Consider the following 13,811-nt stretch of genomic DNA (forward strand, 5'->3'; position numbering starts at 1 on the left):
AAGAACTAAAGCTTACAGCACCTGGAATTCCCAGGAGGTCTCCCATACAAGTTATGACCAGGCCCGACCCTGCTTGGCTTCCGAGATCAGACGAGAGCGGGCGTGCTCAGGGTGGTGTGGCCGTAAGCGAAAACTACCTGCCCGAGCTCGCCTCATAAAAAATGCGGCCTAATGGGTTAAAGAACTAAAGCTTACAGCACCTGGAATTCCCAGGCGGTCTCCCATCCAAGTACTGACCAGGCCCGACCCTGCTTGGCTTCCGAGATCAGACGAGAGCGGGCGTGCTCAGAGTGGTGTGGCCGTAAGCGGAAACTGAACGCCCGAGCACGCCTCATAAAAATTGCGGCCTAATGGGTTAAAGAACTAAAGCATACAGCACCTGGACTTCCAAGGCGGTCTCCCATCCAAGTACTGACCAGGCCCGACCCTGCTTGTCTTCCGAGATCAGACGAGAGCGGGCGTGCTCAGGGTGGTGTGGCCGTAAGCAGAAACTGAACGCCCGAGCACGCCTCATAAAAAAAGCGGCCAAATGGGTTAAAGAACTAAAGCTTACAGCACCTGGAATTCCCAGGCGGTCTCCCATCCAAGTACTGAACAGGCCCGACCCTGATTGCCTTCCGAGATCAGACGAGAGCGGGCGTGCTCAGGGTTGTGTGGCCATAAGCGGAAACTGACTGCCCGAGCTCTCCTCATAAAAAAAGCGGCCAAATGGGTTAAAGAACTAAAGCCTACAGCACCTGGTATTCCCAGGCGGTCTCCCATCCAAGTACTGACCAGACAGACTCTGCTTGGCTTCCGAGATCAGACGAGAGCGGGCGTGCTCAGGGTGGTGTGGCCGTAAGCGGAAACTGATTGCCCGAGCACGCCTCATAAAAAAAGCGGCCAAATGGGTTAAAGAACTAAAGCTTACAGCACCTGGAATTCCCAGGCGGTCTCCCATCCAAGTACTGACCAGGCCCGACCCTGATTGCCTTCCGAGATCAGACGAGAGCGGGCGTGCTCAGGGTTGTGTGGCCGTAAGCGGAAACTGACTGCCCGAGCTCTCCTCATAAAAAAAGCGGCCAAATGGGTTAAAGAACTAAAGCCTACAGCACCTGGTATTCCCAGGCGGTCTCCCATCCAAGTACTGATCAGGCCCGACCCTGCTTGGCTTCCGAGATCAGACGAGAGCGGGCGTGCTCAGGGTGGTGTGGCCGTAAGCGGAAACTAACTGCCCGAGCTCGCCTCATAAAAAAGCGGCAAAAGAGGTTAAAGAACTAAAGCTTACAGCACCTGGTATTCCCAGGCGGTCTCCCATCCAAGTACTGACCAGGCCCGACCCTGCTTGGCTTCCGAGATCAGACGAGAGCGGGCGTGCTCAGGGTGGTGTGGCCGTAAGCTGAAACTGAACACCTGAGCTCGCCTCATAAAAAAAGCGGCAAAAGAGGTTAAAGAACTAAAGCTTACAGCACCTGGTATTCCCAGGCGGTCTCCCATCCAAGTACTGACCAGGCCCGACCCAGACGAGAGCGGGCGTGCTCAGGGTTGTGTGGCCGTAAGCGGAAACTGACTGCCCGAGCTCTCCTCATAAAAAAAGCGGCCAAATGGGTTAAAGAACTAAAGCTTACAGCACCTGGTATTCCCAGGCGGTCTCCCATCCAAGTACTGACCAGGCCCGACCCTGCTTGGCTTCCGAGATCAGACGAGAGCGGGCATGCTCAGGGTGGTGTGGCCGTAAGCGAAAACGAACTGCCCGAGCTCGCCTCATAAAAATGCGGCCTAATGGGTTAAAGAACTAAAGCTTAAAGCACCTGGAATTCCCAGGAGGTCTCCCATCCAAGTACTGACCAGTCCCGACTCTGCTTGGCTTCCGAGATCAGACGAGAGCGGGCGTGCTCAGGGTGGTGTGGCTGTAAGCGGCAACTAACTGCCCGAGCTCGCCTCATAAAAAATGTGGCCTAATGGGTTAAAGAGCTAAAGCTTACAGCACCTGGTATTCCCAGGCGGTCTCCCATCCAAGTACTGACCAGGCCCGACCCTGCTTGGCTTCCGAGATCAGACGAGAGCAGGCGTGCTCAGGGTGGTGTGGCCGTAAGCAGAAACTGAACGCCCGAGCACACCTCATAAAAAATGCGGCCTAATGGGTTAAAGAACTAAAGCACCTGGAATTCCCAGGAGGTCTCCCATCCAAGTACTGACCAGTCCCGACTCTGCTTGGCTTCCAATATCAGACGAGAGCGGGCGTGCTCAGGGTGGTGTGGCTGTAAGCGGAAACTAACTGCCCGAGCTCGCCTCATAAAAAATGTGGCCTAATGGGTTAAAGAACTAAAGCTTACAGCACCTGGTATTCCCAGGCGGTCTCCCATCCAAGTACTGACCAGGCCCGACCCTGCTTGGCTTCCGAGATCAGACGAGAGCGGGCGTGCTCAGGGTGGTGTGGCCGTAAGCGGAAACTGAACGCCCGAGCACACCTCATAAAAAAGGCGGCCAAATGGGTTAAAGAACTGAAGCTTACAGCACCTGGAATTCCCAGGAGGTCTCCCATACAAGTTATGACCAGGCCCGACCCTGCTTGGCTTCCGAGATCAGACGAGAGCGGGCGTGCTCAGGGTGGTGTGGCCGTAAGCGAAAACTACCTGCCCGAGCTCGCCTCATAAAAAATGCGGCCTAATGGGTTAAAGAACTAAAGCTTACAGCACCTGGAATTCCCAGGCGGTCTCCCATCCAAGTACTGACCAGGCCCGACCCTGCTTGGCTTCCGAGATCAGACGAGAGCGGGCGTGCTCAGAGTGGTGTGGCCGTAAGCGGAAACTGAACGCCCGAGCACGCCTCATAAAAATTGCGGCCTAATGGGTTAAAGAACTAAAGCATACAGCACCTGGACTTCCAAGGCGGTCTCCCATCCAAGTACTGACCAGGCCCGACCCTGCTTGTCTTCCGAGATCAGACGAGAGCGGGCGTGCTCAGGGTGGTGTGGCCGTAAGCAGAAACTGAACGCCCGAGCACGCCTCATAAAAAAAGCGGCCAAATGGGTTAAAGAACTAAAGCTTACAGCACCTGGAATTCCCAGGCGGTCTCCCATCCAAGTACTGAACAGGCCCGACCCTGATTGCCTTCCGAGATCAGACGAGAGCGGGCGTGCTCAGGGTTGTGTGGCCATAAGCGGAAACTGACTGCCCGAGCTCTCCTCATAAAAAAAGCGGCCAAATGGGTTAAAGAACTAAAGCCTACAGCACCTGGTATTCCCAGGCGGTCTACCATCCAAGTACTGACCAGACAGACCCTGCTTGGCTTCCGAGATCAGACGAGAGCGGGCGTGCTCAGGGTGGTGTGGCCGTAAGCGGAAACTGATTGCCCGAGCACGCCTCATAAAAAAAGCGGCCAAATGGGTTAAAGAACTAAAGCTTACAGCACCTGGAATTCCCAGGCGGTCTCCCATCCAAGTACTGACCAGGCCCGACCCTGATTGCCTTCCGAGATCAGACGAGAGCGGGCGTGCTCAGGGTTGTGTGGCCGTAAGCGGAAACTGACTGCCCGAGCTCTCCTCATAAAAAAAGCGGCCAAATGGGTTAAAGAACTAAAGCCTACAGCACCTGGTATTCCCAGGCGGTCTCCCATCCAAGTACTGATCAGGCCCGACCCTGCTTGGCTTCCGAGATCAGACGAGAGCGGGCGTGCTCAGGGTGGTGTGGCCGTAAGCGGAAACTAACTGCCCGAGCTCGCCTCATAAAAAAAGCGGCAAAAGAGGTTAAAGAACTAAAGCTTACAGCACCTGGTATTCCCAGGCGGTCTCCCATCCAAGTACTGACCAGGCCCGACCCTGCTTGGCTTCCGAGATCAGACGAGAGCGGGCGTGCTCAGGGTGGTGTGGCCGTAAGCTGAAACTGAACACCTGAGCTCGCCTCATAAAAAAAGCGGCAAAAGAGGTTAAAGAACTAAAGCTTACAGCACCTGGTATTCCCAGGCGGTCTCCCATCCAAGTACTGACCAGGCCCGACCCAGACGAGAGCGGGCGTGCTCAGGGTTGTGTGGCCGTAAGCGGAAACTGACTGCCCGAGCTCTCCTCATAAAAAAAGCGGCCAAATGGGTTAAAGAACTAAAGCTTACAGCACCTGGTATTCCCAGGCGGTCTCCCATCCAAGTACTGACCAGGCCCGACCCTGCTTGGCTTCCGAGATCAGACGAGAGCGGGCATGCTCAGGGTGGTGTGGCCGTAAGCGAAAACGAACTGCCCGAGCTCGCCTCATAAAAATGCGGCCTAATGGGTTAAAGAACTAAAGCTTAAAGCACCTGGAATTCCCAGGAGGTCTCCCATCCAAGTACTGACCAGTCCCGACTCTGCTTGGCTTCCGAGATCAGACGAGAGCGGGCGTGCTCAGGGTGGTGTGGCTGTAAGCGGCAACTAACTGCCCGAGCTCGCCTCATAAAAAATGTGGCCTAATGGGTTAAAGAGCTAAAGCTTACAGCACCTGGTATTCCCAGGCGGTCTCCCATCCAAGTACTGACCAGGCCCGACCCTGCTTGGCTTCCGAGATCAGACGAGAGCAGGCGTGCTCAGGGTGGTGTGGCCGTAAGCAGAAACTGAACGCCCGAGCACACCTCATAAAAAATGCGGCCTAATGGGTTAAAGAACTAAAGCACCTGGAATTCCCAGGAGGTCTCCCATCCAAGTACTGACCAGTCCCGACTCTGCTTGGCTTCCAATATCAGACGAGAGCGGGCGTGCTCAGGGTGGTGTGGCTGTAAGCGGAAACTAACTGCCCGAGCTCGCCTCATAAAAAATGTGGCCTAATGGGTTAAAGAACTAAAGCTTACAGAACCTGGTATTCCCAGGCGGTCTCCCATCCAAGTACTGACCAGGCCCGACCCTGCTTGGCTTCCGAGATCAGACGAGAGCGGGCGTGCTCAGGGTGGTGTGGCCGTAAGCGGAAACTGAACGCCCGAGCACACCTCATAAAAAAGGCGGCCAAATGGGTTAAAGAACTGAAGCTTACAGCACCTGGAATTCCCAGGAGGTCTCCCATCCAAGTACTGACCAGGCCCGACCCTGCTTGGCTTCCGAGATCAGACGAGATCGGGCGTGCTCAGGGTGGTGTGGCCGTAAGCGAAAACTACTTGCCCGAGCTCGCCTCATAAAAAATGCGGCCTAATGGGTTAAAGAACTAAAGCACCTGGAATTCCCAGGAGGTCTCCCATCCAAGTACTGAATAGGCCCGACCCTGCTTGGCTTCCGAGATCAGACGAGAGCGGGCGTGCTCAGGGTGGTGTGGCCGTAAGCGGAAACTAACTGCCCGAGCTCGCCTCATAAAAAATGTGGCCTAATGGGTTAAAGAACTAAAGCTTACAGCACCTGGTATTCCCAGGCGGTCTCCCATCCAAGTACTGACCAGGCCCGACCCTGCTTGGCTTCCGAGATCAGACGAGAGCGGGCGTGCTCAGGGTGTTGTGGCCTCAGGGTGGTGTGGCCGTAAGCGGAAACTCTCTGCCCGAGCTCGCCACATTAAAAAAAGCGGCCAAATGGGTTAAAGAACTAAAGCTTACAGCACCTGGAATTCCTAGTAGGTCTCCCATCCAAGTACTGACCAGGCCCGACCCTGCTTGGCTTTCGAGATCAGAAGAGAGCAGGCGTGCTCAGGGTGGTGTGGCCGTAAGCAGAAACTGAACGCCCGAGCTCGCCTCATAAAAAAGCGGCCAAATGGGTTTAAGAATTAAAGCTTACAGCGACTGGAATTCCTAGGAGGTCTCCCATCCAAGTACTGACCAGGCCCGACCCTGCTTGGCTTCCGAGATCAGACGAGAGCAGGCGTGCTCAGGGTGGTGTGGCCGTAAGCGGAAACTGAACGCCCGAGCTCGCCTCATAAAAAAAGCGGCCAATTGGGTTAAAGAATTAAAGCTTACTGCACCAGGTATTCCCAGGCGGTCTCCCATCCAAGTACTGACCTGGCCCGACCCAGCTTGGCTTCCGAGATCAGATGAGAGCGGGCGTGCTCAGGGTGGTGTGGCCGTAAGCGGAAACTGACTGCCCGAGCTCGCCACAAAAAAAAAGCGGCCAAATGGGTTAAAGAATTAAAGCTTACAGCACCAGGTATTCCCAGGCGGTTTCCCATCCAAGCACTGACCAGGCCCGACCCTGCTTGGCTTCCGAGATCAGACGAGAGTGGGCGTGCTCAGGGTGGTGTGGCCTCAGGGTGGTGTGGCCGTAAGCGGAAACTGAACGCCCGAGCTTGCCTCATATTTAAAGCGGCCAAATGGGTTAAAGAACTAAAGCCTAAAGCACCTGGAATTCCTAGGAGGTCTCCCATCCAAGTACTGACCAGGCCCGACCCTGCTTGGCTTCCAAGATCAGACGAGAGCGGGCGTGCTCAGGGTGTTGTGGCCTCAGGGTGGTGCGGCTGTAAGCGGAAACTTAACGCCCAAGCTCGCCTCATATTTAAAGCGGCAAAATGGGTTAAAGAACTAAAGCTTACAGCACCTGGAATTCCTAGGAGGTCTCCCATCCAAGTACTGACCAGGCCCGACCCTGCTTGGCTTCCGAGATCAGACAAGAGCGGGCGTGCTCAGGGTGGTGTGGCCGTAAGCGGATACTGAACGCCCGAGCTCGCCTCATAATTAAAGCGGCCAAATGGGTTAAAGAATTAAAGCTTAAAGCACCAGGTATTCCCAGGTGGTTTCCCATCCAAGCACTGACCAGGCCCGACCCTGCTTGGCTTCCGAGATCAGACGAGAGCGGGCGTGCTCAGGGTGGTGTGGCCGTAAGCGGAAACTGACTGCCCGAGCTCGCCACATAAAAAAAGCGGCCAAAAAGGTTAAAGAACTAAAGCTTACAGCACCTGGAATTCCTAGGAGGTCACCCATCCAAGTACTGACCAGGCCCAACCCTGCTTGGCTTCCGAGATCAGACGAGAGCGGGCGTGCTCAGGGTGTTGTGGCCTCAGGGTGGTGTGGCCGTAAGCGGAAACTCTCTGCCCGAGCTCGCCACATTAAAAAAAGCGGCCAAATGGGTTAAAGAGCTAAAGCTTACAGCACCTGGAATTCCCAGGAGGTCTCCCTTCCAAGTACTGACCAGGCCGACCCTGCTTGGCTTTAGAGATCAGACGAGAGCGGGCATACTCAGTGTGGTGTGGCCTTGAGCGGAAACTGGCCGCCTGAGCTCGCCTCATAAAGAAAGCGGCCAAAAGGCCACCATGTGTTACAGTACTAAAGCTTACAGCACCTGGTATTGCCTGAGCTCACCTCATAAAGAAAGCGGCCAAAAGGCCACCATGCGTTATAGAACTAAAGAGCTAAAACTTACAGCACCTGGTATTCCCAGGCGGTCTTCCATCCAAGTACTGACCAGGCCCAACCCTACTTGGCTTCCGAAATCAGATGAGAGCGGGCGTGCTCAGGGTGGTCTGGCCATAAGCGGAAACTCACCGTCCAAGCTCGCCTCATGAAAAAAGCGGCCAAATGGGAAAAAGAACAAAAGCTTACAGGAGGCCGTAAGCGGAAACTGGCCGCCTGAGCTCGCCTCATAAAGAAAGCGGCCAAAAGGCCACCATGTGTTAAAGAACTAAAGCTTACAGAAACTGGTAATCGCAAGCGGTCTCCCATCCAAGTACTGACCAGGCCCGACCCTGCTTGGCTTCCGAGATCAGGCATTCTCTGGGTGGTGTGGCCGTATGCGGAAACTGAACGCCCGAGCTCGCCATATAAAAAAAGCGGCCAAAAGACCACCATGCGTTAAAAGACTAAAGAGCTAAAGCTTACAGCACCTGGTATTCCCAGGCGGTCTTCCATCCAAGTACTGGCCAGGCCCGACAATGCATGCCTTCTGAGATCAGATAAGAGCGGGCGTGCTGAGGGTGGTCTGGCCATAAGCGGAAACTTACCGTCCGAGCTCTCCACATAAAATATGCAGCCAAATAGGATAAAGAACTAAAGCTTACAGCACCTGGTATTCCCAGGCGGTCTCCAATCAAAGTACTGACAAGGCCCGACCCTGCTTGGTTACCGAGATCAGACGAGAGCGGGCGTGCTCAGGATGGTTTGGCCGTAAACGGAAACTGACCGCCCGAGCTTGCCTCATAAAAAAGCGCCAAAAGGCCACCATGCATTGAATTAATAAAGAACTCAAGATTACTAGCAACTGGTATTCCGAGGCAGTCTACCATCCAAGTACTGACCAGGCCCGACCCTGCTTGGCTTCCGAGATCAGACGAGAGCGGGCGTGCTCAGGGTGGTGTGGCCGTTAGCGGAAACTCAACACCCGAGCTCGCCTCATAAAAAAAGGGCCTACTGAGTTAAAGAAATAAAGCTTACAGCACCTGGTATTCCCAGGCGGTCTCCCATCAAAGTACTGACAAGGCCCGACCCTGCTTGGTTACCGAGATCAGACGAGAGCGGGCGTGCTCAGGATGGTGTGGCCGTAAACGGAAACTGACTGCCCGAGCTTGCCTCATAAAAAAGCGCCAAAAGGCCACCATGCATTGAAGAAATAAAGAACTCAAGATTACTAGCAACTGGTATTCTGAGGCAATCTACCATCCAAGTATTGACCAGGCCCGACCCTGCTTGGCTTCCGAGATCAGACGAGAGCGGGCGTGCTCAGGGTGGTGTGGACGTTAGCAGAAACTCAACACCCGAGCTCGCCTCAGAGCGGGCGTGCTTTTTTTTTTTTTTTTTAAACAAATACAACTTAATTATTGACGCCGCATTGACGCCGCATTCCACAGAAGGAGGCGCGACAAAAAAACAATTAGAATGCATTAGAACCCATTTTTAAATCATTTAAGATCATCCGTTATCAGCAGGCAATTTCCAGTTTAAATCATCAAAAATGTTACACACGTCTTTGGAAAAAGTTGTATATCTTGTTATATATAGTCAGTTGTATATCTTGTTATCGACAGGGTAGAACAATCACCTCAACTACTAAAGATAGTTTCGTAAAGAACTTGCCAGATCTGACTCCTCTAATAACCTTTCCAACTTATATAGAATCGCTCGATCACATGACCAGCAACATGGGCACCATTTTCTCTAATGCATTAGAAGCGGTCGCACCTATGAAGTCAAAAAGGATTAATGGAAAGATCATAGCACCATGGTATAGTAACACCACTCGCCCTAAAAAGAGAAACACGTAAACTGGAGCGAAAATGGAAACAAACCCAATTATAGGTCTTTAAAATTGCATAGAAAGAGAGTGCAAGCTGTTACAAAAAGGCACTAAAAGCAGCAAAAGCCGAGCACTTCCGTAACCTCATAGAAAATAACAAAAACAATCCAAGGTTTTTATTTAGTACAATTGCTAAACTAACAAACAAACAGACTCCACCTGACCAGGGTATTCCGCCGCACCTGGGTAGCAATGAACTCATGAAGTTTTTTACTAAGAAAATCGAAATAATACGAGACAACATAGCTAAAACCAAACCTCCAAGTGTGTCGGAAGAATTAGTTTCAACCGTCACCCAAAAAGAAAAGCTAGAGTGTTTTTCTCCTATAAATCAGGAATATTTAATTAAAATTATTGCAACGTCCAAACCGACGACATGCTTATTAGACCCCATTCCGACTACTTTATTAAAAGATTTACTACCTGCTGTAATTTAGCCCATTTGTAACATAATCAACTCGTCAATTAATCCAGGACATGTTCCAGGGCCCTTTAAGCTGACTTCTTATCAAAAAAACTAACTTAGACCCCAATGAACTTGGAAGCTATAGACCGATTTCAAATCTCCCGTACTTGTCTAAAATACTAGAAAAAGTAGTGTCAACTCAACTGTGTACCTTCCTACAAAATAATGACATGCACGAAAAGTTTCAGTCTGGCTTTAGACCGCATCACAGCACTGAAACTGCGCTCGTTAGAATTACAAATGACCTCCTTATTGCTTCAGATAAAGGTAACATCTCACTCTTAGTCCTGCTTGACCTTAGTGCTGCTTTCGATACTGTAGACCATAAAATACTACTAGATCGTTTATACAATTATATCGGTATTCAGGGAAAGGCACTGCAATGGTTCAGATCTTACTTAACAGACAGATATCAATACGTCCATTTTAATGGGAATCGTCAAATCTTACGCAAGAAAATTATGGATTACCTCAGGGATCGGTTTTAGGACCCTTGCTTTTCTCCATATACATGCTGCCCCTCGGCAACATTATTAGAAAACATGGAATTAGCTTCCACTGTTATGCAGATGATACTCAGCTATATATCTCATCAAGACCAGATGATTCCTTTAAGCTATCCAAACTGGCAGAGTGCATCGAGGACATAAAACATTGGATGACTAGTAATTTCCTCCTTTTAAACTCTAGTAAAACAGAAATATACTTGTAGCACCAAAATCAAGTAAACTGAATATCTCTGATTACAGCCTGCAAATTGAAAGCTGCACTGTTACTCCAACAAATACAGTTAAAGACCTAGGCGTTATATTAGACGGCAACCTGTCATTTAAAAATCACATCTCAAATATCACAAAAACAGCCTTCTTCCACCTTAGAAATGTTGCTAAATTACGAAATAGTTTATGTGTTGCAGACGCAGAAAAGCTTATTCATGCATTTGTGACCTCACGGCTTGACTATTGTAATGCTCTACTTAGTAGTTGTCCTGTATCATCGATAAACAAACTACAGTTAGTTCAGAATGCAGCTGCCAGAGATCTTACTAGGTCAAGAAAATACGATCACATAACCCCAGTTTTATCATCGCTTCACTGGCTACCCATTAAGTATCGTATTGATTTTAAAATTCTTTTAACTACTTACAAAGCCCTGAGCGGTTTAGCACCTACTTACTTAACCGAGCCTTTATCACGTTACTACCCATCACGCTCTCTAAGATCTCAAAACTTAGGACTTTTGACAACACCTAGAATTACAAAATCCACCAAAGGGGGACGAGCTTTCTCATACGTAGCACCTAAACTCTGGAATAGCCTTCCTGATACTATTCGAGGGTCAGACACACTCTCCCAATTTAAATCTAGATTAAAGACACATCTTTTCAGCCAAGCTTTCACTTAAAGCATAGTTAATGAACAGCAGCTACGCTAATTATTCTCTTTATTCTCTTTCCGCCTCTGCCTCGGGCAGTTCCACCATGTCCAGACGACCGACAGATGCCCATCCCCAATTTGAGATTACGCCAGCTACAGCTGCAGACTGACTGACCATCCCAGCTCCATCTAAGGCAATTCCACCACCAGCCAAGAGAAATATGACCATCGGACCATCCGAGCTCAGACCACTACATCCCCAACCAAGAGCAAAGACGGACTATTTGTCTTATTAATGCTGAAGTTACAATATTTGGTATCAAATGCTAAACCTAAACCACATGTCAGCAGTCTGAGTGTAGCTATGACACGTCAGAGGGGATCTGGCCCTCCCGGTTGAGGCTGGTTTCTTCCAAGGTTTTTTTTTCTCCATTAATCAATCATTGGAGTTTGGGTTCCTCGCCACAGCAGGGCAGTGTTGGCCTGCTCACCGGGAGACTGCATTCATTCATTTATTTATTTATTTAGAAATTAGATATCATTTATTAGAATGATCTTACTCGTTGTATAAATACCATGAACTGTGATGTGTTTTAACTTTTCTGTTTTTCCTGTTTGCCCCTGTAAAGCTGCTTTGAAACAATACACATTGTGAAAAATGCTATATAAATAAACTTGAATTGAAAATAAACTTGAATATAACATTTTCACAGTAAAATCCTTAAAATCTCGTATTTTCTCATCCAACATAATGTACACGTGTTTCTCTTGCTCCCCCTGTTTCCTTTTTTCGATTTGACTAATCCAGTCTTCAGGTATAGCACTCCTAATTATGGCATATTTGTTAATGATGTCTTGTATAGTATAGTCCTCTTTTGCCTCTTCCATGGTATCGACATCATACTGTACAGGTAAAAATCCTTTTTTGAACTCATATAAAACATCTATTACTTTCGTGATTTTCACATCCCACCATTTCTTAAAAAACACTTCTTTCCCTTCTTTTACAATGTTCTTGTTTAAAAACAGAGGTTGATTTAAAAAAATGTCTCTAGTTTGCGGATTGTACTGTACAAAAGTTAAAAAAGTTCCCCATGCACTCAACAGCTCCTTGTAAAAATCAGGCAGACTATCTGTCACCCAGTTCTTCGTTTTAATCCATAAAATGTTGTCCCCCAAATTAAAATTCCCACATTTGTTTAAAAAATAATCCATAGTTTTTTTCCCTACGGTTTTATTTCCGTCATCCAAATATTTTTTTACAATTTTCACTCTCAAACAGTTCTTCCTTTGTCTAACATCAATCAACCCCAAACCACCTTTTTCTACTGCTCCTGTTAACGTGTTGTATGTGATCCTCGGAGGTTTCCCTTCACATCAAAAATTGAAAAACATATTTTCAATCTTTTTTCAATCCACAAAGACAATGGTGACACATATAAAACATACCACAATTTTGACACCATTAAAACATTCAAGATTAAAACCTTCCCTTTTAGACATAACGTTCTTAATTTCCATAAGTTCAGCCTTCTTTCGATGTCTCCCAAAATGCCTTCCCACATCGTTTCGTTTATTAAAACACCTATTAAAACACCTAATATCTTGATATCTTTGACTTCTTTAAAATGAAAATAACTTGTCAAGTCCTGCACCTCCCCCAGTCTCATGTACACCCTTTTGTCTTCATTTACTTTCCCTCCTGATGTTTTACAAAAACTCTTAACCATTTCCATCACTTTTTTAACACTTTCGACATCTTTCACTATAATTGTGGTATCATCAGCATATTGAAAACATTTTTCACCTTCGACATTTCCTTCTTATTTAATACCCCTTATACATATTTCTTGCCTCATAGCCAGTCCCAAAGGCTCCGCAACCAGAGAATACAATAAAACAGACATTGAACACCCTTGCTTTATGGATCTTGTCAGTTTAAAACACTGTGTTAAAAACACGTTACATTTGATTCTTGTTACAGCTCCTTTATATATAATTTGAACGCATTTGATAAAATGTTCTCCAAAACCCAAACTCTTTAAAACACCAAATAAAAAATCATGTTCCACTCTGTCGAAAGCTTTCTCAAAATCCAGACTTATAACGTAGCCTCCAATGTTTTTTTCCTTCATGTAACTTATTGTGTCTTTTATACTTATCGTCGTGTCTGCTATATCTCTTCCTTTCACACCATACACTTGAGTAGTCTTAATTATGCTCGGCAGTATTTCTTTTAGTCTGTTTGCTAAAATCTTGGATAAAATCTTCAGGTCTGTATTTAACATTGTTATTGGTCTATAATATTTAAATTGGGTCTTTTCACCTTTTTTGTAAAATAATTTCATCAAGCCCATACCCATTCTTAAATTAATTTGTTCTTTCTTAAAAATCTCATCATACACTTCCATTAAAATATTTGTTAAAACATTGTAGTGTCTGGATCAGTGTGAGAAAATGCATTCAACCTCTCACTCCCTTTTGTCTTGGTTTCAAGATAACATCTTCAAAGACCATAGCAAACCTGGCTCCATGGGGTCTGGTTTTAGGGTTTAAACTCTCAAAGATAGTGTGATAACCATTTGGTTTCTGTGAGAATCTGATTTCGTCCTGCCCTCTACAAATATTGCATCTGTGTTTAATACAAAGTTCATATATCATATGTATTCATTCCTATTAATATTAGCTTCTATTCATATAAGATGTGCCTTACATTCTTGTTGTTTAACGTCGTTGAAAGTTGTATCGTATCTTATGCTGTCTTGTGTTGATATAAGTATCGTTGTTCTCCATCTCAAGGTTCCTAATAATGTCTAGGGACAATTATTTT

General features: G+C 47.9%; 13 non-coding genes and 25 pseudogenes across 13 annotated transcripts; all 38 read right to left on the reverse strand.

Annotated features, from left to right (window-relative positions):
• Positions 1 to 9: 9 nt before the first annotated feature.
• Positions 10 to 128, reverse strand: LOC130414880 (5S ribosomal RNA; annotated as a pseudogene).
• A 60-nt stretch (positions 129 to 188) lies between these two features.
• On the reverse strand, positions 189 to 307 carry LOC130414774 (5S ribosomal RNA). Its single transcript, XR_008905683.1, has one exon. It is a non-coding gene; the product is annotated as a 5S ribosomal RNA (ribosomal RNA).
• Positions 308 to 367: 60 nt separating this feature from the next.
• Positions 368 to 486, reverse strand: LOC130414818 (5S ribosomal RNA; annotated as a pseudogene).
• Positions 487 to 546: 60 nt separating this feature from the next.
• LOC130414890 (5S ribosomal RNA) lies at positions 547 to 665 on the reverse strand (annotated as a pseudogene).
• Positions 666 to 725: 60 nt separating this feature from the next.
• Positions 726 to 843, reverse strand: LOC130414928 (5S ribosomal RNA; annotated as a pseudogene).
• Positions 844 to 903: 60 nt separating this feature from the next.
• Positions 904 to 1,022, reverse strand: LOC130414859 (5S ribosomal RNA; annotated as a pseudogene).
• Positions 1,023 to 1,082: 60 nt separating this feature from the next.
• Positions 1,083 to 1,201, reverse strand: LOC130414781 (5S ribosomal RNA). The gene has a single exon (XR_008905689.1). It is a non-coding gene; the product is annotated as a 5S ribosomal RNA (ribosomal RNA).
• Positions 1,202 to 1,260: 59 nt separating this feature from the next.
• On the reverse strand, positions 1,261 to 1,379 carry LOC130415120 (5S ribosomal RNA). The gene has a single exon (XR_008905888.1). It is a non-coding gene; the product is annotated as a 5S ribosomal RNA (ribosomal RNA).
• A 221-nt stretch (positions 1,380 to 1,600) lies between these two features.
• On the reverse strand, positions 1,601 to 1,719 carry LOC130414769 (5S ribosomal RNA). Its single transcript, XR_008905678.1, has one exon. It is a non-coding gene; the product is annotated as a 5S ribosomal RNA (ribosomal RNA).
• A 59-nt stretch (positions 1,720 to 1,778) lies between these two features.
• LOC130414895 (5S ribosomal RNA) lies at positions 1,779 to 1,897 on the reverse strand (annotated as a pseudogene).
• Positions 1,898 to 1,957: 60 nt separating this feature from the next.
• On the reverse strand, positions 1,958 to 2,076 carry LOC130414778 (5S ribosomal RNA). Its single transcript, XR_008905687.1, has one exon. It is a non-coding gene; the product is annotated as a 5S ribosomal RNA (ribosomal RNA).
• Positions 2,077 to 2,308: 232 nt separating this feature from the next.
• LOC130415121 (5S ribosomal RNA) lies at positions 2,309 to 2,427 on the reverse strand. Its single transcript, XR_008905889.1, has one exon. It is a non-coding gene; the product is annotated as a 5S ribosomal RNA (ribosomal RNA).
• Positions 2,428 to 2,487: 60 nt separating this feature from the next.
• Positions 2,488 to 2,606, reverse strand: LOC130414881 (5S ribosomal RNA; annotated as a pseudogene).
• A 60-nt stretch (positions 2,607 to 2,666) lies between these two features.
• On the reverse strand, positions 2,667 to 2,785 carry LOC130414775 (5S ribosomal RNA). Its single transcript, XR_008905684.1, has one exon. It is a non-coding gene; the product is annotated as a 5S ribosomal RNA (ribosomal RNA).
• Positions 2,786 to 2,845: 60 nt separating this feature from the next.
• LOC130414819 (5S ribosomal RNA) lies at positions 2,846 to 2,964 on the reverse strand (annotated as a pseudogene).
• Positions 2,965 to 3,024: 60 nt separating this feature from the next.
• On the reverse strand, positions 3,025 to 3,143 carry LOC130414891 (5S ribosomal RNA; annotated as a pseudogene).
• A 60-nt stretch (positions 3,144 to 3,203) lies between these two features.
• Positions 3,204 to 3,321, reverse strand: LOC130414921 (5S ribosomal RNA; annotated as a pseudogene).
• Positions 3,322 to 3,381: 60 nt separating this feature from the next.
• LOC130414860 (5S ribosomal RNA) lies at positions 3,382 to 3,500 on the reverse strand (annotated as a pseudogene).
• A 60-nt stretch (positions 3,501 to 3,560) lies between these two features.
• LOC130414782 (5S ribosomal RNA) lies at positions 3,561 to 3,679 on the reverse strand. Its single transcript, XR_008905690.1, has one exon. It is a non-coding gene; the product is annotated as a 5S ribosomal RNA (ribosomal RNA).
• A 60-nt stretch (positions 3,680 to 3,739) lies between these two features.
• LOC130414742 (5S ribosomal RNA) lies at positions 3,740 to 3,858 on the reverse strand. Its single transcript, XR_008905653.1, has one exon. It is a non-coding gene; the product is annotated as a 5S ribosomal RNA (ribosomal RNA).
• A 221-nt stretch (positions 3,859 to 4,079) lies between these two features.
• Positions 4,080 to 4,198, reverse strand: LOC130414770 (5S ribosomal RNA). The gene has a single exon (XR_008905679.1). It is a non-coding gene; the product is annotated as a 5S ribosomal RNA (ribosomal RNA).
• Positions 4,199 to 4,257: 59 nt separating this feature from the next.
• LOC130414896 (5S ribosomal RNA) lies at positions 4,258 to 4,376 on the reverse strand (annotated as a pseudogene).
• Positions 4,377 to 4,436: 60 nt separating this feature from the next.
• On the reverse strand, positions 4,437 to 4,555 carry LOC130414780 (5S ribosomal RNA). Its single transcript, XR_008905688.1, has one exon. It is a non-coding gene; the product is annotated as a 5S ribosomal RNA (ribosomal RNA).
• Positions 4,556 to 4,787: 232 nt separating this feature from the next.
• Positions 4,788 to 4,906, reverse strand: LOC130414803 (5S ribosomal RNA). The gene has a single exon (XR_008905709.1). It is a non-coding gene; the product is annotated as a 5S ribosomal RNA (ribosomal RNA).
• A 60-nt stretch (positions 4,907 to 4,966) lies between these two features.
• LOC130414741 (5S ribosomal RNA) lies at positions 4,967 to 5,085 on the reverse strand. Its single transcript, XR_008905652.1, has one exon. It is a non-coding gene; the product is annotated as a 5S ribosomal RNA (ribosomal RNA).
• A 53-nt stretch (positions 5,086 to 5,138) lies between these two features.
• Positions 5,139 to 5,257, reverse strand: LOC130414904 (5S ribosomal RNA; annotated as a pseudogene).
• Positions 5,258 to 5,317: 60 nt separating this feature from the next.
• Positions 5,318 to 5,452, reverse strand: LOC130414869 (5S ribosomal RNA; annotated as a pseudogene).
• Positions 5,453 to 5,513: 61 nt separating this feature from the next.
• LOC130414864 (5S ribosomal RNA) lies at positions 5,514 to 5,632 on the reverse strand (annotated as a pseudogene).
• Positions 5,633 to 5,691: 59 nt separating this feature from the next.
• On the reverse strand, positions 5,692 to 5,810 carry LOC130414865 (5S ribosomal RNA; annotated as a pseudogene).
• A 60-nt stretch (positions 5,811 to 5,870) lies between these two features.
• On the reverse strand, positions 5,871 to 5,989 carry LOC130414807 (5S ribosomal RNA; annotated as a pseudogene).
• A 60-nt stretch (positions 5,990 to 6,049) lies between these two features.
• Positions 6,050 to 6,168, reverse strand: LOC130414939 (5S ribosomal RNA; annotated as a pseudogene).
• A 76-nt stretch (positions 6,169 to 6,244) lies between these two features.
• On the reverse strand, positions 6,245 to 6,363 carry LOC130414916 (5S ribosomal RNA; annotated as a pseudogene).
• A 76-nt stretch (positions 6,364 to 6,439) lies between these two features.
• LOC130414809 (5S ribosomal RNA) lies at positions 6,440 to 6,558 on the reverse strand (annotated as a pseudogene).
• A 60-nt stretch (positions 6,559 to 6,618) lies between these two features.
• Positions 6,619 to 6,737, reverse strand: LOC130414862 (5S ribosomal RNA; annotated as a pseudogene).
• Positions 6,738 to 6,797: 60 nt separating this feature from the next.
• Positions 6,798 to 6,916, reverse strand: LOC130414923 (5S ribosomal RNA; annotated as a pseudogene).
• A 350-nt stretch (positions 6,917 to 7,266) lies between these two features.
• On the reverse strand, positions 7,267 to 7,385 carry LOC130414858 (5S ribosomal RNA; annotated as a pseudogene).
• Positions 7,386 to 7,900: 515 nt separating this feature from the next.
• Positions 7,901 to 8,019, reverse strand: LOC130414935 (5S ribosomal RNA; annotated as a pseudogene).
• A 254-nt stretch (positions 8,020 to 8,273) lies between these two features.
• Positions 8,274 to 8,392, reverse strand: LOC130414901 (5S ribosomal RNA; annotated as a pseudogene).
• Between the last annotated feature and the right edge of the window lie 5,419 nt (positions 8,393 to 13,811).

This window comes from Triplophysa dalaica, chromosome 24 (genome assembly GCF_015846415.1).
Source record: "Triplophysa dalaica isolate WHDGS20190420 chromosome 24, ASM1584641v1, whole genome shotgun sequence".
NCBI classification, from domain to species: Eukaryota; Metazoa; Chordata; class Actinopteri; order Cypriniformes; family Nemacheilidae; genus Triplophysa; species Triplophysa dalaica.